The following is a 26,695-nucleotide window of genomic DNA, read 5'->3' on the forward strand; positions in this document are numbered from 1 at the left end:
CACTCAGGGAAAGGAAGGATGGCTGTGTGCCTGAGCGCAGCCCTGTGGAGGGTGGTGGTCTTCAGCCACTCCAAGGCCACCAGATCTGCCACTGAAGTTGGACCTAGGGGTGGAGGAAGGAAATGGGGCTTTGAGTCTTTTCCAACTTTTTGCTCATGTTGATTAGCACAGAGAGACAGGAAAGTATGAAAATTCAGTGCTAAGTGTAAAAGGTAGATAATTAGCAAACTCCTTCTCCCTTCATTTCATGCTCCCTACTGTAGTTGCAACTACTGTAGTTGCAACTGATCTTTTTTCCAGACACAAAACAGAGTATGGAGAGTGGAAAAGCTGAATGGGAGTGAGAGACTGAAGATTCCCTAGACTGGCTCTCTACCCCTACCACACCCAAGCAGATCTCCACTACTTCATCCTACAGGTCTACTGAGGAAGTCTCCACATACACTAACCTTCTCTGATCTGGAGTAATTTTCTCCTCCTTTCCTTGCTTCCAATGATGACAAGCCCTACAGCAGACCTAAAGGCAGATCTATAGACAAATAAACAAACAGGAGGATTGGAAACTGATCTCTTGGTAGACTGACTTTGGTCCCTGGTCCCTATATATGTAGTTTGTCTAGTGTTTCCCTCCTTCTGGTCCCTTCCCCCATTGCCTGCTTCAGGACTGCTCCTCCTCTCTGTTTCCCACTATTTTCCACTTCAGTGACTGCCCTGGCACTTCCCTGTTTCAAAAATGGACTGGGGTGAAGCATAAGAATAGGAAAACCAAGTGGGAAGTAATAAAAGCAAGTATTACCCTTCTATACCCCCAAAGCTTAGGAAGGCTCCCAACTAAATCAGCAGGGGACCAAACGGGTTAGTAAACTGGCAAAACAGAAGAGATAGAATTCTCTATCTCAATCACTCTACCCTCACACCAATCTAAACAGATATAGGACACATTTCTCTTCTTCATTATTTCCTAGCTTCAAGTTGGGTTACCATTTACAAGTCTTCACAACAACTGAGAGTTCCACACACCTAAGGACAGACCTACACGCAAAGATTCACAAATGCAGAGTTAAATAAATAAACAGAGACAATGGAGACCGAGCCCTTGGTAGAGATCAGTACGTAGGACACTGATCCTTTCTGGATACAAGTACCTGATTGCCAAAAATTTCTCTTTCTTCCTCCCCTCCCCCAAATCTCCAAGCTCCTCTGCTCCATTCTCAAAGTCTGACAATTCCCCTGCAGAGACAACTCGAAAATCGCTGCAAGATAGTGGTGGTGTTAGTAGGGATGGAATGCTCAAACCATGGAAATTGGCTTCGAAATCAAAGAAAAGTATGATTTCCAAATTTCATCTAAGTTCTTGTGTTTCCTTTTTCTCCCCAAAGCCTATCATTTTCTTCAACACAATGGGAATAAGGGAGGGCTGTTTGGAAAGCTGGCAGAAAGGAGATCTGGAATTTCCCCTAGATTCCTACCTGCTCTAGTCTTAGCCATCTACCACATCCAAGCACTGACCTCTCTACAGAAATTAAGCCAATTTTCTTTTTCTTATACCCTTTGAGGTTCACTGCCCCCTACCGGTCTTTACAGAAACATAGAGTACCGCAAATGCAGAAACAGACCTACACATATAAACGCATGATACATACTCAACGACCCAATGAAAAGACAGTGGGAGAGACTTGGTTATTAATAGTTAGCCTAGTAACCAGGACAGGAGACCCTTTTCTAATCCAGGGCCTTGATTATCAAACACTTACAACCTCCTTTTACACTCTTTCCCTCCCAGGGCTCCCCAGACCACTGCTCTCAGACAGCAGCAGCCCCTCCTCCTATTAATGTAATCCACCATTTCTCCGCTAGAAGCCGCTACTACACTCCTTTCCCTCCCCAAACATGGTGGGTGGGGGGAGGGCAGTGTCGGGAAATAAAGCTAGCAAGAGGCAGATCATTTTTAATTTATCATTGCGTGCCGCTCAAATGAACCCTGTCCCTCTCTCCCTCTCACCACCCGCGCCCCATGACCAAGTCACATCTCCCACGTTCATCTCTGACACCCATATCCACACTCCCAAGCAATGCCCGCCTTCTCACTGACCTGCTCTGCTTGGATGAGAGGCAGTTTTCTCATTTCCTTGCCTCGAGGGGTGCCGAACCCTAAGAAAGAGGGACGGACAGTCAGACGGATACAAAGACACGAGACAATGGCGGCGACTATGTTTGGGGTTTGGCCCGGCATGGCAGATTCATGACGAGATACCTGCTTTATCAGATAAAGGGCCGTAACTGGCAAACGACTGTAACTTTCTGGCATTTCCTTCTCCTTACCGCCCCCAGGACGCCTCAGGGACCCGCTCCTAGTGACTCTTAACAGCTACCTTTTCCTCCTCAGACTTTGTCTCTCCACGTCCCCAGAACCAAAACCGAGCAGCTCTAGCGGAGTTGAAGGCGATCCGGCCTCACGGAAGCGGAGTGATACCAGGCCTTGCATAGTGCCGCTTTCTCTGTCAGCGAGCTCCGTCCCGCCTACCCTGGCTGTTTCGGTACTGGAGTGGGCAGGGGCGGGGTCTGGATTTTTAGAAAGCAGCGCTGGACGGAGAGAAGCCGACTAAACCAAAGGGTCTCGGTATTAGTTCCCCTCTGTTAGGGAGCTCCTCCACCCCAAACCTACAATCTTTTCCCCTGAACTGAAATGTATACGGGTTTCGGGAGGTGACATCAGTGAATCCGCTTCGGCCTGATAAGGCGGACGGATACCAAAATATAGTTGTTACAAATTCCCTTCTCCAAAGCCTGCGGCCTGCCGTAGTGTGTGGGTTGGGGGAGGGGGCCGAGGTAAGAAGGTCAGGAAGGAGGCTCAAGACTGAAAGAGGAAGGTAAATTCTGATCTATTCCAAAAACTATGCGTCACCTTTATGAGAGAAGCCCCTTCAAGCCGCCCTTCTCAGCAATCAGCCTTTTGAACTAAAGGGCAGGGGCGGGGCGGGGCGCCTGGAAAGCTGCTCTGGTCCGACTTGCTGATCAATATAAAACACCTTAGTCTTTTCTTGTCCTTCTCCTCTAAGTTTCTCGCCCTTATTGCCTACTGTATTTCTTGCACAGAAATAGTCGAAGGTAAGGTGGGATGAGAATATAGGGAAAGCACAGATGGACGGAGAGAAGCATATTAATACCAAACTACCCCGGTGTATACATAAGGCATTCTTATGCCCTGCCTCCCCTCCTGACGCCCACGATATTTTCTGCACCTAAACACGCAGGAGCCTGAGCATGGGTATGTGGAAAACAACTCTGTACTCATGGAAGAGGATGAATCTCAAATATCTTTGTACACTTGAGCCACCTCCCACCCCACACCCCCACCGCAGGGTTTCCTTATTTGTCACCTAAAATGGAAGGTGAAGTGGAAGACAGTTAAGAAAGCAGCACTAAAGTGAGAAGGGATTAAATGCCAAACTATCTCGTTGTGGGGCCCTTTTTACGCCTGACCCACCATATTGCCTGCACAAAAAGTCAGATGAGGTAGAGGAAATATCAGAAAAGGAGGCTGGAAGAGGAGAGGCGATTTGAGGCCAGACCACCCCGGAGGTTCTGGGCAGCCCTCCCCAGTTCTGCTTTCACTGTTCCTGGGACCACGGAGGGGAGGAAGGTGGGAGGCGGCGCCCGTGGAGGCCGAGCCACTGCCCCTCTTCTAAGGGATGACAGCCCTAGATAGACCTCTGGCCTGAGGAAACAAACCACCTGTCTGTGCCAGTGTTGACATTCTTTCTGCCACACTGCCATTTTCTCAGTCACAGTGGTAGCACACTTTGCCATTTCGCCATCCCCACAGTTGCCCAGGAAAGAGGGCCTTTCCCTGTCAGAACCCGCAGCGCCTCAGACAACCCTCCCTGTCTCACCCCACAGCCAGGTGTCAGGCACCAGGTAGGGCCTCACCTGGCTCCTCTTCACTGTCCTCTCTAAGGAAAAAGGGACACTACCCATGCACTTCTCAAGGGAGATCCTAGCTGCTCTCCTGACTTCTCTCACCACTACATCCTGCCTAATGAATGCATATGCTCATTCTCCCTGAATATATATATATATATTTTGATTTTCCATTCCAAGTTGAAAAAAGTGAGGGGCCATTGAGTCATGAAAATTCCATGGCACCTTCTGCTGTTTACAGATCAAGGCCTATCTCTAGGTTTGTCTTTGTCTTTGATGTCTGTAACCCCAAGGCTTAGCCTAGAGTCTGCCATATGGGAGATGCTCTGTGTATAATTTTCAATGGAGGAAGGAAGCAAAGATTTTTTAAAAATACATTTTGAAAAGAAACCTGGAGAATCTAAATCACATTTTGCAATGAACATTTGGGAGGATACGCGTAATTTAGATTTGATAGTTTTTTTTTCCTTTTCTGTCTTTTTTTCATGCTTGAAACTATGCCTTACTAAGCTCCTTAATATATAGCAAACCCCTATGAAATCATAAAGAAAAGACCAGTGACCAACAATCCAGTAGAAAAATAAGCACATATATGAACAGATTGTTCATAAAAAAGACAAATCAACATTTCTTAAATATATGAGAAAATCTTTCATCTCACTGATAATAACAGAAGTGAAAATTATAATTACAATGATATATTGTTTCTCATCAATCATATTGGCAAAGAACAAGAAGTTTGGAAACAAATTGGATTGGAGAAAAGGTGGGAAAACTGGCATCCTTATACATTGTTAGTGGCTTGCCTCTTTTGGAGGGTAATCTATTGTTAGACAAATATGTGAAAGAGACTTGGAGGCTTACTTGTATGAACTTTTGTGTGTGCTTTTCGAATTTCTAACCTCATATTTATAATAACTATTCAAAAATAAATTTTAACTTAAATAAAATATGCCTTATAATCAGAGGATATTTTAAACACACCACATATTCTTAGAAATGCTCCAAATCCTCAGACTTACACACTTAGATTCTAAACCAGGCCACCATGTTAGTAAAAGACAGTGAGAAAGGCCCACTGGTTGTCTTAGAAATGTTTCCAATTCTGAAATGGCATTAACGAGGGTAGATGGTTTATCCTCCAAATTTGAAGGACAAACTTCCAAGAGGCCCTTAACTACACATTTCTCCTGTAAGATTCACAATCTATTTTACTGGGTAAGTCCATAATAAATGCTGTACGGGCACTATTACTACTATTAAAGATAATTGTGCTTTCCATCGAGGAGACTGTATCTGGATACATATAGAAGTGTGATGTGAAACAGCACTCTTGATACTTAGAAAATATCCAAAGAGCAGAAAGGGTAGCCATTGAAAATAATGATTATGGAAAATAAGCTTTCTATTTTTTAGGCACCTTTTTTGTTTTAGGGTAGCCCCAGATTTTGGTCCTTCCATTGGAGGAAACAAAGAATGGTGAGATAGTGCTCATGATTATACTCTTAACTGAGTTCATATGCTGCTTTAGAAATGTTCTTTGTTCTGAAAATCATTTAACTTCTTTTCTATTGCATTTTTAAAAATTTATTTATTTATTTATGGCTGCATTGGGTCTTCATTGCTGTGTGCAGGCTTTCTCTAGTTGCGGCAAGCAGAGGCTACTTTTCATTGCAGTGTGCGGGCTTCTCATTGCGGTGGCTTCTCTTGTTATGTAGCACAGTCTCTAGGCATGTGGGCTTCCGTAGTTGTGGCACACAGGCTCAGTAGTTGTGGCACACGGGCTTAGTTGCTCCATGGCATGTGGGATCTTCCCAGACCAGGGCTCAAACCCATGTCCCCTATATTGGCAGGCAGATTCTTAACCACTGTGCCACCAGGGAAGTCCTATTGCAATTTTTTTTTTTGCGGTACAAGGGCCTCTCACTGTTGTGGCCTCTCCCGTTGCGGAGCACAGGCTCCGGACACACAGGCTCAGCGGCCATGGCTCACGGGCCCAGCCGCTCCGCGGCATGTGGGATCTTCCCGGACCGGGGCACGAACCCGTGTCCCCTGCATTAGCAGGCGAACTCTCAACCACTGCGCCACCAGAGAAGCCCTTTGTTGTTGTTTTTTGTTTGTTTGTTTTGGGTTCTTTTTGCACCTATTGCAATTTTTTTAATTGAAGTTTCTGCGAATGTCTATTTTCCCTATCCTTTAACTTATTTTTTATTACCTAAGTTATATATGCTCACAGTAGAAAAATTGGTAATTATAAGAAAAACTTTTAGGAAAGGTATTGCATATCCTAACACTGATAAATACTGCTAACATTTTGGTATATATCCTTCCAGACATATCAGTGGCAGTCTGTGTCGACACAGACACACACATACACATGCATACACAAATAAACATGTCTTCACCAAAAATGATTTCATTATGTTTATTTCACTGTAATCAGTTATCTTTCCAGCAGCATAAAACACGCTATTATTTCTCCTATTTTATTTTATTTATTTAGTATTTATTTTTTTATCATTTTTAACATCTTTATTGGAGTAAAATTGCTTTACAATGGTGTGTTAGTTTCTGCTGTATAACAAAGTAAATCAGCTATACGTATACATATATACCCATATCCCCTCCCTCTTGCATCTCCATTCCACCCTCCCAATCCCTCCCTTCTAGGTGGTCACAAAGCACTGCACTGATTGCCCTGTGCAATGCGGCTGCTACCAACTAGCTACCTATTTTACATTTGGTAGTATATATATGTCCATGCTACTCTCTCACTTCATCCCAGATTATGCTTCCCCCTCCCTGTGTCCTTAAGTCCATTCTCAACGTCTGTGTCTTTATTCCTGTCCTGCTGCTGGGTTCTTCAGAACCTTTTTTTTTTTTTTAGATTCCATATATATGTGTTAGCATACGGTATTTGTTTTTCTCTTTCTGACTTACATCACTCGGTATGACAGACTCTAGATCCATCCACCTCACTACAACTAACTCAATGTCATTTCTTTTTATGGATGAGTAATATTCCATTGTACATATGTGTCACATCTTCTTTATCCATTCATCTGTTGATGGACACTTAGGTTGCTTCCATGTCCTGCCTATTGTAAATAATGCTGCAGTTAACCTTGTACTGCATGACACGTTTTCAATTATGGATTTCTCAGGTTATATGCCCAGTAGTGGGATTCCTGGGTCACATGGTAGGTCTATTTTTAGTTTTTTAAGGAACCTCCATACTATTCTACATTGTGGCTGTATCAATTTATATTCCCATCAGAAGTACAAGAGGGTTCCCTTTTCGCCACACCCTCTCCAGCATTTGTTTGTAGAGTTTTTGATGATGGCCATTCTGACCAGTGTGAGGTGCATTTCTCTAATGATTAGTGATGTTGAGCATCCGTTCATGTGTTTGTTAGCAATTTGTATAGCTTCTTTGGAGAAATGTCTATATAGGTCTTCTGCCCATTTTTGGATTGGGTTGTTTGTGTTTTTGATATTGACCTGCATGAGCTGCTTGTAAATATTGGCGATTAATCCTTTGTCAGTTGCTTTGTTTGCAAATATTTTCTCCCATTCTGAGGGTTGTCTTTTCATCTTGATTATGGTTTCCTTTGCTGTGTAAAAGCTTTTAAGTATCATTAGAACCCAATTATTTATTTTTGGTTTAATCTCCATTTCTCTAGGAGGTGGGTCAAAAAGGATCTTGCTGTGATTTCTGTCATAGAGTGTTCTGCCTGTGTTTTCCACTAAGACTTTGATAGTGTCTGGCCTTACATTTAGGTCTTTAATCCGTTTTGAGTTTATTTTTCTGTATGGTGTTAGGGAATGTTCTAATTTCATTCTTTTACATGTAGCTGTCCAGTTTTCCCAGCACCACTTGTTGAAGAGGCTGTATTTTCTCCATTGTGCATTCTTTCCTCCTTTATCAAAGATAAGGTGACCATATGTGCATAGGTTTATCTCTGGGTTTTCTACCCTGTTCCACTGATCTATATTTCTGTTTTTGTGCCAGTACTATACTGTCATGATTACTGTAGCTTTGTAGTATAGTCTGAAGTCAGGGAAACTGATTCCTCCAGCTCTGTTTTTCTTTCTCAAGATTGCTTTGGCTATTCGGGGTCTTTTGTGTTTCCATACAAATTGTGAAATTTTTTGTTCTAGTTCTGTGAAAAATGCTAGTGGTAGTTTGATAGGGATTGCTTTGAATCTGTAGATTGCTTTGGGTAGTAGAGTCATTTTCATAATGTTGATTCTTCCAATCCAAGAACATGGTATATCTCTCCATCTGTTTGTATCACCTTTAATTTCTTTCATCAGTGTCTTAAAGTTTTCTGCATACAGGTCTTTTGCCTCCTTAGGTAGGTTTATTCCTAGGTATTTTACTCTTTTTGTTGCAATGGTAAATGGGAGTGTCTCCTTAATTTCTCTTTCAGATGTTTCATCATTAGTGTATAGGAATGCAAGAGATTTCTTTGCATTAATTTTGTATCCTGCTAATTTAACAAATTCATTGATTAGCTCTACTAGTTTTCTGGTAGCATCTTTAGGCTTCTCTATGTATAGTATCATGTCATCTGCAAACAGTGACAGTTTTACTTCTCCTTTTCCGATTTGGATTCCTGTTATTTCTTTTTCTTCTCTGATTGCTGTGGCTAAAACTTGCAAAACTATGTTGAATAATAGTGGTGAGAGTGGGCAACCTTGTCTTGTTCCTGATGTTAATGGAAATGGTTTCAGTTTTTCACCATTGAGAACAATGTTGGCTGTGGGTTTGTCATATATGGCTTTTATTATGTTGAGGTACGTACCCTCTATGCCTACTTTCTGGAGAATTTTTATCATAAATGGGTGTTGAATTTTGTCAAAAACTTTTTCTGCATCTATTGAAATGATCATATGGATTTTATCCTTCAATTTGTTAATATGGTGTATCACATTGATCGATTTGCGTATATTGAAGAATCCTTGCATTCCTGGGTTAAACCCCACTTGATCATGGTGTATGATCCTTTTAATGTGCTGTTGGATTCTGTTTGCTAGTATTTTGTTGAGGATTTTTGCATCTATGTTCATCAGTGATATTAGCCTGTAATTTTCTTTCTTTGTGACATCTTTGTCTGGTTTTGGTATCAGGGTGATGGTGGCCTCGTAGAATGAGTTTGGGAGTGTTCCTTCCTCTGCTGTATTTTGGAAGATTTTGAGAAGGATAGGTGTTAGCTCTTCTCTAAATATTTGATAGAATTCGCCTGTGAAGCCATCTGTTCCTGTGCTTTTGTTTGTTGGAAGATTTTTAATCACAGTTTCAATTTCAGTGCTTGTGATTGGTCTGTTCATATTTTCCATTTCTTCCTGGTTCAGTCTCTGAAGATTGTGCATTTCTACGAATGTGTCCATTTCTTCCAGATTGTGCATTATATTGGCATATAGTTGCTTGTAGTAATCTCTCATGATCCTTTGAATTTCTGCAGTATCATTTGTTATTTCTTTTTCATTTCTAATTTTATTAGCTTAAGCCTTCTCCCTTTTTTTCTCAATGAGTCTGGCTAATGATTTATCAATTTTGTTTATCTTCTCGAAGAACCAGCTTTTAGTTTTATTGATCTTTTCTATCATTTTCTTCATATCCTTTTCATTTTTTTCTGATCTGATATTTACGATTTCTTTCCTTCTGCTAACTTTGGGGTTTTCTGTTCTTCTTTCTCTACTTGCTTTAGGTGTAAGGTTAGGTTGTTCATTTGTGATGATTCTCGTTTCTTGAGGTAGGGTTGTATTGCTATATACTTCCCTCTTAGAACTGCTTTTGCTGCATCCCTTAGATTTTGGGTCATCATGTTTTCATTGTCATATGTTTCTGGGTATTTTTTGATTTTCTCTTTGATGTCTTCAGTGATTTCTTGGTTATTTAGTAGTGTATTGTTTAGCCTCCATTTGTTTGTATTTTTTTACAGAATTTTTCCTGTAATTGATATCTAGTCTCATAGCACTGTGGTTGGAAAAGATACTTGATACGGATTCAATTTTCTTAAATTTACCAAGGCTTGATTTGTGATCCAAGATATGAACTATCCTGGAGAATGTTCCATGAGCACTTGAGAGGAAAGTATATTCTGTTGTTTTGGGATGGAATGTGCTTTAAATATCAATGAAGTCCATAATGTGTATTGTATCATTTAAAGCTTGTGTTTCCTTATTTATTTTCATTTAGGATGATCTGTCCATTGATGAAAGTGGGATATTAAAGTCCCCTACTATGGTTGTGTTACTGTCGATTTCCCCTTTTATTGCTGTTAGCATTTGTCTTATGTATTGAGCTGCTCCTTTGTTGGGTGCATGAATATTTACAATTGTTATATCTTCTTCTTGGATTGATCCCTTGATCATTATGTATTGTCCTTCTTTGTCTCTTGTATAGTCTATATTTTAAAGTCTCTTTTGTCGGATATTAGTATTCCTCCTCCAGCTTTCTTTTGATTTCCGTTTGCATGGAATATCTTTTTCCATCCCCTCACTTTTAGTCTGCATGTGTCCCTAGGTCTGGAGTGGGTCTCTTGTAGACAGCATATATACTGGTCTTGTTTTTGTATCCATTCAGCCAGTCTATGTCTTTTGGTTGGAGCATTTAATCCATTTACATTTAAGGTAATTTTCCATATGTATGTTGTTATTACCATTTTCTTAATATTTTGGGGTTTCTTATTGTAGGCCTTTTCCTTCTCTTGTGTTTCCTGCCTAGATAAGTTCCTTTAGCATTTGTTGTAAAGCTGGTTTGGTGGTGCTGAATTCTCTTTGCTGTTGCTTGTCTGTCAAGGTTTTAATTTCTCCATTGAATCTGAATGAGATTCTTGCTGGGTGGAGTAATCTTGGTTGTAGGTTTTTCCCCTTTATCACTTTAAATATGTCCTGCTACACCCTTCTGGCTTGCAGAGTTTCTGATGAAAGTTCAGCTGTTAACCTTATGGGGATTCCCTTGTATGTTATTTGTTGCTTTTTCCTTACTTCTTTTAATATTTTGATTTGTATTTAATTTTTGATAGTTTGATTAATATGTGTCTTGGCATGTTTCTCCTTGAATTTATCCTGTATGGGACTCTCTGTGCTTTCTGGGCTTGACAGATTTTTTCCTTTCCCATATTGGGGAAATTTTCAACTATAATGTCTTCAAATATTTTCTCAGTCCCTTTCTTTTTCTTTTCCTCTTCTAGGACCCCTATATTTTGAATGTTGCTGCGTTTAATGTTGTCCCAGAATTCTCTGAGTCTGTCCTCAGTTTTTTTCATGTTTTTCTTTATTCTGCTCTGCAGTATTTACTTCCATTATTTTATCTTCCAGGTCTTATCCTTTCTTCTTCCTCAGTTATTCTGCTATTGATTCCTTCTAGAGAATGTTTAATTTCATTTATTTTGTTGTTCTTCATTATTTGTTTGTTCTTTATTTCTTTTAGTTTCTTGTTAATCCTTTGTTGTATTTTCTCCATTCTATTTCCAAGATTTTGGATCATGTTTACAATCATTACTTTGAATTCTTTTTCAGGGTGACTGCCTATTTCATCTTCATTTGTTTGGTCTGGTGGGTTTTTACCTTGCTCCTTCATCTGCTGTATGTTTCTCTGTCTTCTCATTTTCCTAAACCTACTGTGTTTGGCGTCTTCTTTGCACAGGCTGCAGGTTCATAGTTCCCATTGTTTTTTGTGTCTGCCCCCAGTGGCTAGGGTTGTTTCAGTGGGTTGTGTAGGCTTCCTGGTGGAGGGAGTGGTGCCTGTGTTCTGGTGGATGAGGCTGGATCTTGTCTTTCTGGTAGGCAGGACCCTGTCTGGTGGTGTGTTTTGGGGTATCTGTGAACTTATTATGAATTTAGGCCGCCTTTCTTCTAATGGGTGGGGTTGTGTTCCTGTCTTGCTAGTTCTTTGGCATGGGGTGTCCAGCACTGTAGCTTGCTGGCCATTGAGTGGAGCTGGGTGTTAGCATTGAGATGGAGATGTCTGGGAGAGCTCTCGCCAATTGATATTATGTGGGGCTGGGGGATCTCTGGTGGTCCAATGTCCTGAACTCGGCTCTCCCACCTCAGAGGCTCAGGCCTGACATCCAGCCGGAGCACCAAGACCTTGTCAGCCACACGGTTTAATCTTCTCAGCATCATAATGGATTTGTGAAAACCCACAATGACCAAAAGAACCTCCAACAATCAGCAAATCCTTTCCTTGGCCTCCCAGTGCAGGGTCCTTATTTCTCCTATTTTAAAAACACACTCTCTTGACCCCTCTTCCTCCAAAATTTTCTGCCCCTGCCACTTCTTGCTTCATTGATTTCTCTATTTGTTTATATTTTGCCATTTGACTTTCAAAAAATGTTTAGGTATATTTTAATAACATAGGAAAAATTCTTATGAAATGATGTCAAGTAAAAGAATATATTTTCAAAAATGATTTTGTCCGGAACATATTATATAATTAAAAGGTATGTGCATAGAAAAGCAAAAATCAGCAGTAGTGATTGCATTTATGATCTGGATTATGTGAGGTTTCTTTCTCTATGGTTTATACTCTTCTGTATTTTCTACATTTCTACAGTAAGTATATTATATTCACGATAAAGTCAGTATTACTTTTAAAGGGCTCCACTGTGGATTTTTTTTAATTATGGTAAAATACAGACAGCATAAAATTTACCATTTTACCCATTTTAAAGTGTACAATCCAGTTGCATTAAGTACATCCACAAGGTTGTATAATCATCATCATTATCTAGTTTCACAAATTATTCAGAAATCCTGTACTGTTAAGCCCTCACTCCCATTCCGCCTCCACATGGCCCCTGGCAACCACTAATCTGTTTTCTTTTCCTGTTGCTTACCTATTCTGCCTATTTTATATAAGTGTCATTTTTACTTAGCAGAATGTCTTCAAGATTCATCCATGTTTTAGCTGTATTTTTATTGTGTGAAAAGTCACATAGCATAAAATTCACCCCTTTAACCTGTTTAAAGTGTACAGCTCAGTGGCATTTAGTACAATAAAATTTTGTACAACCATCACCAATACCTAGTTCCAGAACATTCTCATCACCCAAAAAGGAGACACCATATCCAATAAGCAGTCATGCCCCATTTCCCCTTTTCCCTAGCCCTTGCCAAACACTAATCTACTTTCTATATCTATGGATTTTCATATTCTGGATGTTTCATATAGATGGAATCATACAGTATGTGGTCCTTTGTTACTTACTTCCTTCACTTAGTACAATGTTTCCAAGGTTCATCCATGTTGTAGCATGTATCAGAATTTCATTTCTTTTTATGGGTAAATAATATTCCACTGCATATATTCAATATGTACCATATTTTGTTTATCCATTCATCTGTCAATAGATATTTGGGTTGTCTCCACCTTTTAGCTATTGTGAACATTGGTGTACAGGTATCTGTCTGAGTCCCTACTTTCAATTCTTTTGGGCATATACCTAGGAGTAGAATTGCTGGGTCATATATCAATTCTATGTTTAATTGTTTTGGGGGACCACCATGCTGTTTTCCACAGTGGCTGAACCATTTTTGCATTCCTAGCAGCAATACAGAAGGGTTTCTCAACATCTTCTCCAACACTTCCAACACTTATGTTCTGTGGGTTTTGTTTCTTAATATAGCTGTCCTATGGGATATAGAGTGGTGTCTTATTGTTGTTTCTAATTTGCATTTCCCTAATGTTTACTGGTGTTGATCTTTTTTTTTTTTACATCTTTATTGGAGTATAATTGCTTTACAATGGTGTGTTAGTTTCTGCTTTATAACAAAGTGAATCAGTTATACATATACATATGTTCCCATATCTCTTCCCTATTGTGTCTCCCTCCCTCCCATCCTCCCTATCCCACCCCTCTAGGTGGTCACAAAGCACCGAGCTGATCTCCCTGTGCTATGCGGCTGCTTCCCACTAGCTATCTATTTTACGTTTGGTAGTGTATATATGTCCATGCCACTCTCTCACTTTGTTACAGCTTACCCTTCCTCCTCCCCATATCCTCAAGTCCATTCTCTAGTAGGTCTGTGTCTTTATTCCTGTCTTACCCCTATGTTCTTCATGACATTTTTTTTTTTAGATTCCATATATATGTGTTAGCATATGGTATCTGCTTTCTCTTTCTGACTTACTTCACTTTGTATGACAGACTCTAGGTCCATCCACCTCACTACAAATAACTCAATTTTGTTTCTTTTTATGGCTGAGTAATATTCCATTGTATATATGTGCCACATATTCTTTATCCATTCATCCAATGATGGACACTTAGGTTGTTTCCATCTCCTGGCTATTGTAAATAGAGCTGCAATGAACATTTTGGTACATGACTACATGACTCTTTTTGAATTATGGTTTCCTCAGGGTATATGCCCAGTAGTGGGATTGCTGGGTCATATGGTAGTTCTATTTGTAGTTTTTTAAGGAACCTCCATACTGTTCTCCATAGTGGCTGTACCAATTCACATTCCCACCAGCAGTGCAAGAGTTTTCCCTTTTCTCCACACCCTCTCCAACATTTATTGTTTCTAGATTTTTTGATGAGGCCATTCTGACCGGTGTGAGATGATATCTCATTGTAGTTTTGATTTGCATTTCTCTAATGATTAATGATGTTGAGCATTGTTTCATGTGTTTGTTGGCACTCTGTATATCTTCTTTGGAGAAATGTCTATTTAGGTCTTCTGCCCATCACCTTTTGATATACTTATTGTTCATTTATATATCTTATTTGGAGAAGTGCCTATTCAAGTCCTTTGTCCATTTTTAATTGGATTTTTTTGTCTTTTGTTTGTTGAGTTTAAGAATTCTTTATATATTCTGAATCCAAGTTTCTTATTAGATATATTTTTCATAGAAATAGACAACAAGATTCTCAAATTTAGTTAGAAATTCAAAGGACTGGAATAGCAATTAACATTTCAAAAAGAAAAAACAATGTTGAAGGAATTACACTACTGATTTCAAGCTACAAGTGAGGCATTGGTTAAAGGACATACATTTAGATTAATGAAGCAGAATAGAGGCTCAAAATAGACCCACATATAAGTGGTCAATTGATTTTTGAAAAAGTACTCAAATACTTTGAGATATCAAGGGAATTGATAGTCCTTCCAACAAATGGTGTTAATACTACTTGGTGTCCATTTTGGGGAAAAAATGAACCTAGATTCTTAACTCACATACTGCACAAAAATTAACTTGAAATTTATCATAGACCAAAACATAGCAATTCAAATTATAAAGCATCTACAAAACAACATAGGAGAAATTTTTTGTACCTTTGAGGTAGACAAAAGATTTCTTAGGACAAAAAGGCATGAACCATAAGAAAATAAAAATTAAATTAGACATCTTAAAAAGTTTTGTTCTTAGAAAAAAAACCACGAAGATAATAAAAAGACTTGCTGGAGATTCTAACAAAGGACTTGCAAAAGGAATATATAAAAAGAAAACTTACAACTCAATACTATAAAGACAGATGGCCCAATATAAAATCAAATTAAAAATATTTTTAAATCCTATAAAAATCCAATCTAATATAAACTTCAAAATAAAATATAAAAATATCAAATGAACAAACATCTCAAATGAATTTATCACAAGTGGAGATACAAGTGACCAATGAGCATGTAAAGAAATGTTCAACATTATTAATCATCCTGAAAATGCAAATTAAAACTAAAATGCAAAACTTGTATGAATTCCCTATAACTGCTAAATTTAAAAAGGCTGACAATACTACCATACATTTCTGCTGGGAATGAAAAATGGTACAACAACTTTGGACAACAGTTGGGCAGTTTCTTATAAAGTTAAAAATATACTTGCCATAATATGTGGCAAGTGATATGTCAATATCACTTCCAGATATCTACTCAAGAGAAAAAAAAGTTTATGTTCACATGAAAACCTGTACATGAAAGTTTATTTATAGTCACCAAAACTAGGCACTACCCAAATGTTCATCAATATGTGAACAGAAATGTAAACATTGTGTATACATTCAATGGAATATTAGGTAGCAAAAAAAGATACAAACAATGAATACATGCCACAACATGGAGTTGGAATGTCTCAAAAGCATTATACCCCCCCCAAAATAAGCCAGGTACAAAGTACTACATAAGATATGGTTACATTTATATAAAATTCTAGAAAAAACAAAAATCATCTACAGTGATAGAAAACGGATCAGTGCATTTCTGAATGTGCAATGGGGAAGTATGAATGCAAAGAGGCATGAGGAAACTTTTTCAGATACTGGAAATATTCTATATCTTGATTTTGATGGTGGTGAAGGGAGTGGGGCAAGGAAGTTATGCTAGCAACAAGGACGTTATGCTAGCAACAAGGACATTGCTTATGGCAAGTTCATTGTTTTTTGCTATATCTTTTTTTAACTTTTTATTTTATATTGGAGTATAGTTGATTAACAATGTTGTGTTAGTTTCAGGTGTACAGCAAATTGATTCAGTGATACATATACATGTATCTATTCTTTTTCAAATTATTTTCCCATTTAGGTCATTACATAATATTGAGCACACTTTTCTGTGCTATACAGTAGGTCATTGTTGGTTATTCATTTTAAATATAGCAGTGTGTACATGTCAATCCCAAACTCCCTAACTATCCTCCCCCCCCCACTCTACCCCCTAGTAACCATAGGTTCGTTCTCTAAGTCTAGAGTCTGTTTCTGCTTTGTAAATAAGTTCATTTTATCATTTATTTTAGATTCTATAAGTGATATACAATGTTTGTCTTTCTCTGTCTGACTTACTTCACTAACTAAGTATGACAATCTCTAGGTCCATCCATGTTGCTGCAAATGGCATTATTTCATTCGTTTTAATGGCTGAGTAATATTCCATTGTATATATGTACCACATCTTCTTTATCCATTCATCTGTCGATGGACACTTAGGTTGCTTCAATGTGTTGGCTATTGTAAACAGTGCTGCAGTGAGCATTCAGACATATGCATCTTTTTGAATTATAGTTTTCATCTTTTCCATATATATGCCCAGGAGTGGGATTGCTGGCATATAGTAACTCTAAGTGTTTTAAGGAACCTCCATACTGTTCTCCACAGTGGCTGTACCAATTTACATTCCCACCAACAATGTAAGAGAGTTCCCTTCTCTCCACACCCTCTCCGGCGTTTATCATTCATAGATTTTTTGATGATGGCCATTCTGACTGGTGTGAGGTGATATCTCGTAGTTTTGATTTGCATTTCTCTAATAATAAGCAATGTTGAACATCTTTTCATGTGCCTCTTGGCCATCTGTATGTCTTCTTTGGAGAAATGTCTATTTAGGTCTTCTGCCCATTTTTTTGATTGGGTTCTTTGTTATTATGATATTAAGCCTCATGAACTGTTTGTAAATTTTGGGGGCTAATCCTTTGTCGGTTGCATCTTTTGCGAATAATTTCTCCCATTCGGTGGGTTGTCTTTTTGTTTTGTTTATGGTTTCCTTTGCTGTGCAAAAGCTTTTGAGTTAAATTAGGTCCCATTTGTTTATTTTTGTTTTTATTTCCATTACTCTGGGAGGCAGATTGAAAAAGATATTGCTGCAATTTATGTCAAAGAGTGTTCTGCTATGTTTTCCTATAAGTTTTATAATGTCTGGTCTTACATTTAGGTCTTTAATCCATTATGAGTTTATTTTTGTGTATGGTGTTAAAGAGTGTTCTAATTTCATTTTTTTTACATGTAGCTGTCCAGTTTTCCCAGCATCATTGATTAAACAGACTGTCTTTCCTCCATTATATAGTATTGCCTCTTTATCATAGATTAATTGACTATAAGTATGTGGGTTTATTTCTGGGCTTTCTATCCTGTTCCATTGATCTATATTTCTATTTGTGTGCCAGTACCATACTGTTTTGATGACTGTAGCTTTGTAGTATAGTCTGAAGTCAGGTAGCCTGATTCCTCAAGCTGTCTTTCTTTCTCAAGATTGCTTTGGCTATTCTGGGTCTTTCATGTCTCCATACAAATTTTAAGATTTTTTATTCAAGTTCTGTGAAAAATACCATTGGTAATTTGATAGGGATTGCACTGAATCTGTAGATTGCCTTAGGTAGTATAGTCATTTTGACAATATTGATTCTTCCAATCCAAGAACATGGTTTATCTTTCCATCTGATTGTGCCATCTTCAGTTTCTTTCATCAGCATCTTACAGTTTTTGGAGTACAGGTCTTTTGTCTCCTTAGGTAGGTTTATTCATAGGTATTTTATTCTTTTTGATGTGATGGTAAATGGGTTTGTTGCTTGAATTTCTCTTTCTGATCTTTCATTGATGTGCATAGAAATGCAACATATTTCTGTGTATTAATTTTGTAACCTGCGACTTTACCAAATTTATTAATGAGCCCTTAGTAGTTTTCTGGTGGTGTCATTAGGATTTTCTATGTATAGTACCATGTCATCTGCAAACAGTGACAGTTTAACTTCTTTTCCAATTTGGATTCCTCTTCTTTCTTTTTCTTCTCTGATTGCCATAGCTAGGACTTCCAAATCTATGTTGAATAAAAGTGGAAATAGTGGACATCCTTGTCTTATCCCTGACCTTAGTGAAATGCTTTCAGCTTTTCACCATTGAGTATGATGTTAGCTATAGGTTTGTCGTATATGGCCTGTATTGTGTTGAGGTAGGTTCCCTCTATGCCCACTTTCTGGAGAGGTTTTTTTTTATATCATAAATGCGTGTTAAATTTTGTCAAGAGCTTTTTCTGCATCTACTGAAATGATCATATGGTTTTTATTCTTCAACTTGTTGATGTGGTGTATCACACTGATTGATTTGTGGATTTTGAAAAATCCTTGCATCCCTGGGATAAATCCCACCTAATCATGGTCTATGATCCTTTTAATTTATTGTTGGATTCAGATTGCTAGTATTTTGTTGAGTATTTTTGCGTCTGTGTTCATCAGTGATATTGGCCTGTAATTTTTCTTCTTTGTGGTATCTTTGTCTGGTTTTTGTATCAGCGTGATGGTGGACTCATAGAATGAGTTTGGGAGTTTTCCTCCCTCTTAAATTTTTTGGAACAGTTTCAGAAGGATAGGTATTAACTCTTCTGTAAATGTTTGATAGAATTTTCCTGTGAAGCCATCTGGTCCTGGACTTTTGTTTGTTGGGAATTTTTAAATCACAGTTTCAATTTCAGTACTTGTGATTCATCTGTTTGTTTTTTCTATTTCTTCTTGGTATATTGTGGGAAATTGTACCTTTCTAAGAATTTGTCCATTTCTTCCAGGTTGTCCATTTTATTGGCATATCGTTGCTTATAGTAGTCTCTTATGATCCTTTGTATTTCTGTAGTTCCAGTTGTAACTTCTCCTTTATCATTTCTAGTTTTTTTCATTTGAGTCCTCACCCTTTTTTTCTTGATGCATCTGGCTAAAGGTTTATCAATTTTGTTTATCTTTTCAAAAAACCAGTTTGGGTTTCATTGGTCTTTGCTATTGTTTCCTTTGTTTCTATTTCATTTATTTCTCCTCTGATCTTTATGATTTCTTTCCTTCTACTAACTTTAGGTTTTGTTTGTTCTTCTTTCGCTAGTTGCTTTAGGTGTAAGGTTAGGTTTTTTATTTGAGATTTTTCTTGTTTCCTGAGGTAAGGTTGTATTGCTATAAACTTCCATCTTAGAACTGCTTTTGCTGCATCCCATAGGTTTTGGATCATCGTGCTTTCATTTTCATTTGTCTCTAGGTATTTTTTGATTTCCTCTTTGATTTCTTCAGTGATCCATTGGTTTTAGTAGCATATTGTCTAGCCTCCACGTTGTTTGTGTTTTTTACAGTTTTCTTCTTGTAGTTTATTTCTAATCTCTTAGTGTTGTGGTCGGAAAAGATGCTTGATATGATTTCAGTTGTTTCAATTTACTGAAGCTCCTTTTGTGGCACAACATGTGGTCAGTCCGGGAGAATATTCCATGTGCACATGAGAAGAATGTGTATTCTGCTGCTTTTGGATGGAATACTCGATAAATATCAATTAAGTCCATCTGGTCTAATGTGTCATTTGACGCCTGTGTTTCCTTATTGATTTTCTGTCTTGATGATCTGTTCGTTGATGAAAGTGGGGTGTTAAAGTCCCCAACTATTATTGAATTGCTGTCGATTTCTCCCTTTATGACTGTTAGTAGTTGCCTTATATATTGAGGTGCTCCTATGATGGGTGCATATATATTTACAATTGTTATATTGTCTTCTTGGATTGATCCCTTGATCATTATGTAGTGTCCTTCTTTATCGCTTGTAATAGTATTTTAAATCTGTTTTTTCTTATATGAGTATTGCTACTCCAGTTTTCTTTTGATTTCCATTTGCATGGAATACCTTTTTCCATCCCTTCACTTTCAGTCTGTATGTGTCCTTAGATCTGAAGTGGGTCTCTTATAGACAGTATATATATGGGTCTTGTTTTTGTATCCAGTCACCCAGTCTATATGTTTTGGTTGGAGCATTTATCCATTTACAATTAAGGTAATTATTGATATGTATGTTCTTATTGCCATTTTGTTGCTTGTTTTGGATTTGTTTTTGTAGGTCTTTTTTCTTCCCTTCCTTTTTCATTCTCTTCTCCTCCTGTGATTTGATGACTACCTTCAGTGTTGTGTTTGGATTCCTTTTTCTTTTTTTGTGTGTATCTATTGTAGATTTTTGTTTCCAGTTACCATGCAGTTTTGATATAGCAGTCTATATATAAACAAGATTGTTTTAAGTTGCTGGTCTTTTAATTTCAATGCATTTCCAATATCCTGCATTTGTGCTCTCCTCTCCTCACAATTACGGATTTTGATATCATATTTGTGTGTGGATGATTTCCTACCTTTACTGTATGTTTGACTTCACTGGTGAGCTTTTCCATTAGTAATTTTCTTGTGTCTAGTTGTGGTCTTTTCTTTTCCACTTAGAGAAGTTCCTTTAGCATTTGTTGCATAGCTGGTCTCATGGTTCTGGATTCTCTTAGATTTTGCTTGTCTGTAAAGCTTTTGGTTTCTCTGTGAAATCTAAATGAGAGCTTTGCTGGGTAGAGTATTTTCATCATTTTAAATATATCATGCCACTCCCTCTGGCCTGCAGAGTTTCTGCTGAGAAATCAGCTGATATCCTTATGGGAGTTCCCTTGTATGTTGTTTGTTGCTTTCTCCTTCTTGCTTTTAATATTTTTTCTTTGTCTCTAATTTGTCAGTTTGATTACTGTGTGTCTCAGCATGTTCCTCCTTGGGTTTATCCTGCCTGGCACTCTCTGTGCTTCCTGGACTTGGGTGACTGTTTCCTTTCCCATGTTAGGGAAGTTTTCAGCTCTTTTCTCTTCAGATATTTTTTCAGGTTCTTTCTCTCTCTCTTCTCCTCCTGGGGCCCCTATAATGTGAATATTGGTTAATTTAATGTTGTACCAGAGGTCTCTTAGACTGTCTTCATTTCTTTTCATTCTTTTTTCTTTATTCTGTTCTGTGACAGTGATTTCCACCATTCTGTCTTCCAGGTCACTTATCCATTCTTCTGCCTCAGTTATTCTGCTATTGATTCCTTCTAGTGTAGTTTTCATTTCGGTTATTGTATTGTTCATCTCTGTTTGTTTGTTCTTTAGTTCTTCTAGTTCTTTGTTAAACATTTCTTGCATCTTCTTGATCCTTGCCTCCATTCTTTTTCTGAGATCTTGGATCATCTTCACTATCATTATTCTGAATTCTTTTCCCAGTAGATTGGCTATCTCCATTTCACTTACTTGTTCACCTGGGGTTTCATCCATACCCACAAACTGTGACCCACAAACTGGAAAATCATTATATCAGAGACAGTATCCCACAGGAATGAAAGTTCTGAGCCCCACATCAGGCTTCCCAGCCTGGGGGTCCGGCAATGGGAGGAGTCCCTAGAGATTCTGGCTTTGAAAGCCAGCAGGGTTTGATTGCAGTACTTCCACAGGACAGGGGGAAACAAAAACTCTGCTCTTGGAGGGCACACACAAAGTCTCATGTGCACCAGGACCCAGGGGAAAAAAGCAGTGACTCTATAAGGGATTGGTCCAGACCTACCTGCTAGTATTGGAGGATCTCCTGCAGAGGTGGGGGGCAGCTGTGGCTCACTTCAGGGACAAAGACACTGGTAGCAGCAATTCTGGGAAATACTCATTGGTGTGAGCTCTCTTGGAGGCCACCATTAGCCACACCAACAGCCTGTAGGCTCCAGTGCTGGGACACCTCAGGCCAAACAATTAACAGAGCAGGAACACAGTACCCCCCACATCAGCAGACTAGTGGCTTAAAGTCTCCCTCAGCATGGCTCTGCCCACCAGAGAGACAAGACCCAGCTGCACCCACCACTGGGCAGGAGCCAACCCCTCCCATCAGGAAACTTGCACAATCCTCTTAGACAGCCTCATCCACCATAGGGCAGACAGCAGAAGCAAGAACTAAAATCCTGCAGCCTGTGGAACAGAAACCCTAATCACAGAAATTTAGACAAAATGAGATGGCAGAGGAATATATCCCAGATGAAGGCAAGGTCATTTTCCTTTAGGAGATGACAGGGGTCTACCAAGCAGACTACCTCACTAGTGCTGATCAGGCAGCTCCTGACTGACTGGTCCTATATTACACCTCTGGGAGAGGCCAAAAATGTAATTAAGTTAACTCTCAGTTTGGTAGCAAGGATCTTGGCATAAGTGACTATTTTGGTTCTGTTGTCTTCTTTATAACAGGCATTTTGGGCCTGTTGATTTCAATTGTTGGAAATGTATTGAGAAATTTGTTCTTGTTTTGGTAAATGTTCCATGTTTACTTGGGAAGTATGTATTTAATATGGTATATAAATGTATATAATGAAGAATGCATGTTCTTTAATTGTTCATTTCAATATCCTATCTATGTCAATGAGGTTGTTTCTTAGTCTTTTTGTTCAAATTTTTCATATTTCAACTGGATTTTTCTGTTTGTTCTAACAGTTACCAAGAGAGCTATGTTAATGCCTCCCACTCTGTGTTTTTGTGTATTTGTTCTTTTAGTTCCACAATTTACCCTTTGTATGTTTTGGAACTATGTTATTTGGAATATGCAAATTTAGGATTGTAATATCATCATGGAGGATTGACCCTTAATCATGAAAGCATCCTATCTGTTTATAATGCTGCTTATTCCCTTCATGTCTACATTTTTAATATTATTATAGCTACATCAGTTACCCTTTGGTTAGTGTTTGCATGATATATTCATTTCCCCTTTAACTTTAAATTTTCCTGCGTTTTTATTTTTATGGTATGTCTCTTTTTGCAGCTCAATAGTTTCTTTTTAAATTCAGCCTCACAATCATCCCTGTTAGTTCACTTTCATTTAATGGGATTACTTATATAATTGGTTTTAATTCCACCATTTTACTATTTATTTTCTATTTGTCCCACTTGTGGCATGATCCATTTTTCTCTCATTTGCTTTGTTCTTTTGGATAAATCAATTATTTAAAAAATTATTATTAAATTTTCCCCTCTATTAAGTTGTTAGGTGTGCATTCTTTTGTCATTCCTTTAGGTTACCCTAGACTTTACAACATGCAGGTTTGACCAACTCAAATTTATGATAAATGAGTGGTTTTTAGTCTTCCTCTGTCAATGTTAAGACCATAGTACATTTTAACACTGTATGCCTCCAGTCTTTTCTGCTACTGTTTCAATGAGGTTTTATCTCCACATATTATTTAAAGACATTATTATTGTTACTGTTTTATACAATCAACATTCATTTACATTTGTCTACACTTTTAGTTGTTGCAGTGGTCTTCATCCATTTCTGCATTTCTCTACTTCTGTCTGGGATCATTTTTATTTCACTTGAATAACTCTGGTCTTTTGATGTGGATCTGTGGGAGATGAATTCTTGTTTTGTTTATCTGAAAATCCTTCATTTAACATAATATATAAAGGTTATTTTTGCTCTGCGCAGAACACGAGGTTGGTACTCATTTCTTTTCACCACTTAAAAATGTTATTCTATTATCTTTTCACCAACAATTGTTTTTTGTTGAAATTTAGCTATCACTTTTATTGGTTCTTCTTTCATGGTAATGGACTATTTTCCTTTAGCTGATTTTAATATTTTATTTTTTAATTTATTTTTAGCAGTTTTATTAAGATGATGATCCCAGGTATGTATGTGTGAGTGTGTGTATGTGTGTGTGTGTGTGTGTGTTTATCCTACATAGATGTTATAGAGATTCTTGAATATGTGACTTTATATTTTTCATCAGATTTGAAAATTCCTCATCAAATATCTTTTCAAATATTGCTTCTGTTCCATTCAATCCCTCCCCCCAAGTCTTATGATGTCAATTACCCATATATTAGAATATCTTACGTTGGCCTTTATACCTTGTCTGTATTTTTCATCTGTTTTTTCTTTTTTTTCCTCTCTGTGGTTCTGCCTGGATATTTTTCTGATTTAGCTTTAAGTTTACTAACTGTCTTCTGCTATGTCTATACTGCTGCTAAACTTAATGAGATACTAACTTAAATTATCATATTTTTCAGTTTTAGTGAACACTCAGAGGGAGGTTTGTCTTATATGAAATACGCCATAATATCCACCTAAATGACCTTTTTTTGTTGAAATAACAAATTTTAAAGGAACTTTTAGAAATACACGAAATGGTATCTGTCATGAGCTTACTGTCTTAACAGCAAAATTTCAGAGATTTTAATTTTTTCTATGCTACATTCTTTATTTACTTAGTCCCATATTTAAAAAAATTTTTAACCTCTTTACTGTGAAATAGTTATGGATACACATACAGTTGTTAGAAATAATACATAGAGATCTCATGTACTCTTTACTCTGTTTCCCAAGGGTGACATCTTACAAAATTATGTTGCAGAGGAGCTTCAAGAAGGCAGAAGAGTAAGACGTGGAGATCACCTTCCTCCCCACAGATACATAAGAAATACATCTACATGTGGAACAACTCCTACAGAACACCTACTGAACGCTGGCAGAAGACCTCAGACCTCCCCAAAGGCAAGAAACTCCCCACATACCTGGGCAGGGCAAAAGAAAAAAGAAAAAAGAGACAAAAGAATAGGGACGGGACCTGCACCAGTGGGAGGGAGCTGTAAAGGAGCAAAGGTTTCCATACACTCGGAAGCCCCTTCATGGGCAGAGACTGCGTGTGGCAGAGGGGGGAAGCATCAGAGCCACAGAAGAGAGAGCGCAGCAACAGGGGTGCAGAGGGCAAAGCAGAGAGATTCCCACACAGAGGATCAGTGCCGACCAGCACTCACCATCCCGAGAGGCTTGTCTGCTCACCCGCCTGGATGGGTGGGGGCTGGGAGCTGAGGCTCAGGCCTCAGAGGTCAAATCCCAGGGAAAGGACAGGGGTTGGCTGTGTGAACACAGCCTGAAGGGGTCTAGTGCACCACAGCTAGCAGGGAGGGAGTCCAGGAAAAAGTCTGGAGCTGCCGAAGAGGCAAGAGACTTTTTCATGCCTCTTTGTTTCCCAGTGCGTGAGGAGAGGGGATTAAAAGTGCCACTTAAAGGAGCTCCAGAGATGGGCATGTGCCATGGCTATCAGCACGGACCCCAGAGATGGGCATGAGACGCTAAGGCTGAGGCTGAAGCCACCAAGAAGCCTGTGTACAAGCACAGGTCACTATCCACACCTCCCCTCCCAGGAGCCTGTGAAGCCCGCCACTGCCAGGGTCCTGTGATCCAGGGACAACTTCCCTGGGAGAACACATGCCATGCCTCAGGCTGGTACAACGTCATGCTGGGCTCTGCCACCGCAGGCTCGCCCCACACTCTGTACCCCTCCTCCCCCCAGCTTGAGTGAGCCAAAGCCCCCGAATCAGCTGCTCCTTTAACCCCGTCCTGTCTGAATGAAGAACAGACACCCTCAGGTGACCTACACGCAGAGGTGGGGCCAAATCCAAAGCTGAACCCCAGGAGCTGTGTGAACAAAGAAGAGAAAGGGAAATTTCCCCCAGCAGTCTCAGGAGCAGCGGATTAAATCTTCACAATCAACTTCATGTACAATGCATCTGTGTAATACCTGAATAGACAACGAATCATCCCAAATTGAGGAGATGGACTTTGGGAGCAACGATATATATATATTTTTTCCCTTTTTCTCCTTTTGTGTGTATGTATATGTATGCTTCTGTGTGTAATTTTGTCTGTATAGCTTTGCTTTTACCATTTGTCCTAAGGTTCTGTCTGTACGGTTTTTTTTGTTTTTGTTTTTTTTAGTATAGATTTTAGCGCTTGTTATCATTGGTGGATTTGGTTTGGTTGCTCTCTTCTTTCTTTCTTTCTTTTTATTTTTATTACTTAAAATTTTTTTAATAATTATTTTTTATTTTAATAACTTTTTTATTTTATTTAATTTTATCTTCTTCTTTCTATCTTTCTTTTTTTTCTCCCTTTTATTCTGAACCATGTGGATGACAGGCTCTTGGTGCTTCAGCCAGGCGTAAGGGCTGTGCCTCTGAGGTGGGGGAGCCAAGTTCAGGACATTGCTCCAGGCAATGTCAAATGGCGAAAATCTCCCAGAGATCTCCAGCTCAATGCCAAGAACCAGTTCCACTGATTGACCAGCAAGTTACAGTGCTGGACACCTGATGCAAAACAACTAGCAGGACAGGAACACAACCCTACCCATTAGCAGAGAGGCTGCCTAAAATCATAATAAAGCCACAGACACCCCAAAATACACCACCAGACGTGGACCTACCGACCAGAAACACAAGATCCAGCC

The 26,695-nt window shown here is 38.7% G+C and overlaps 1 protein-coding gene across 3 annotated transcripts in view; it reads right to left on the reverse strand.

The window, feature by feature from the left end:
* The window catches only part of LOC132512982 (G protein-coupled receptor associated sorting protein 3-like), a 145,454-nt gene extending 142,969 nt beyond the window's left edge, over positions 1 to 2,485 (reverse strand). Inside the window, exons 1-3 of one of the 3 annotated variants that reach the window (XR_009538410.1) lie at positions 2,373 to 2,485; positions 2,093 to 2,151; positions 4 to 103 (exon numbers count right to left, since the gene is read on the reverse strand). The gene's annotated coding sequence lies outside the window, so the exon portion shown is untranslated. The remainder of the gene's footprint in view (positions 1 to 3; positions 104 to 2,092; positions 2,152 to 2,372) is intronic. The other 2 variants (XR_009538409.1, XR_009538411.1) reach the window with 2 other exon arrangements.
* Between the last annotated feature and the right edge of the window lie 24,210 nt (positions 2,486 to 26,695).

This window comes from Lagenorhynchus albirostris, chromosome X, assembly GCF_949774975.1.
Source record: "Lagenorhynchus albirostris chromosome X, mLagAlb1.1, whole genome shotgun sequence".
Lineage (NCBI taxonomy): Eukaryota > Metazoa > Chordata > Mammalia > Artiodactyla > Delphinidae > Lagenorhynchus > Lagenorhynchus albirostris.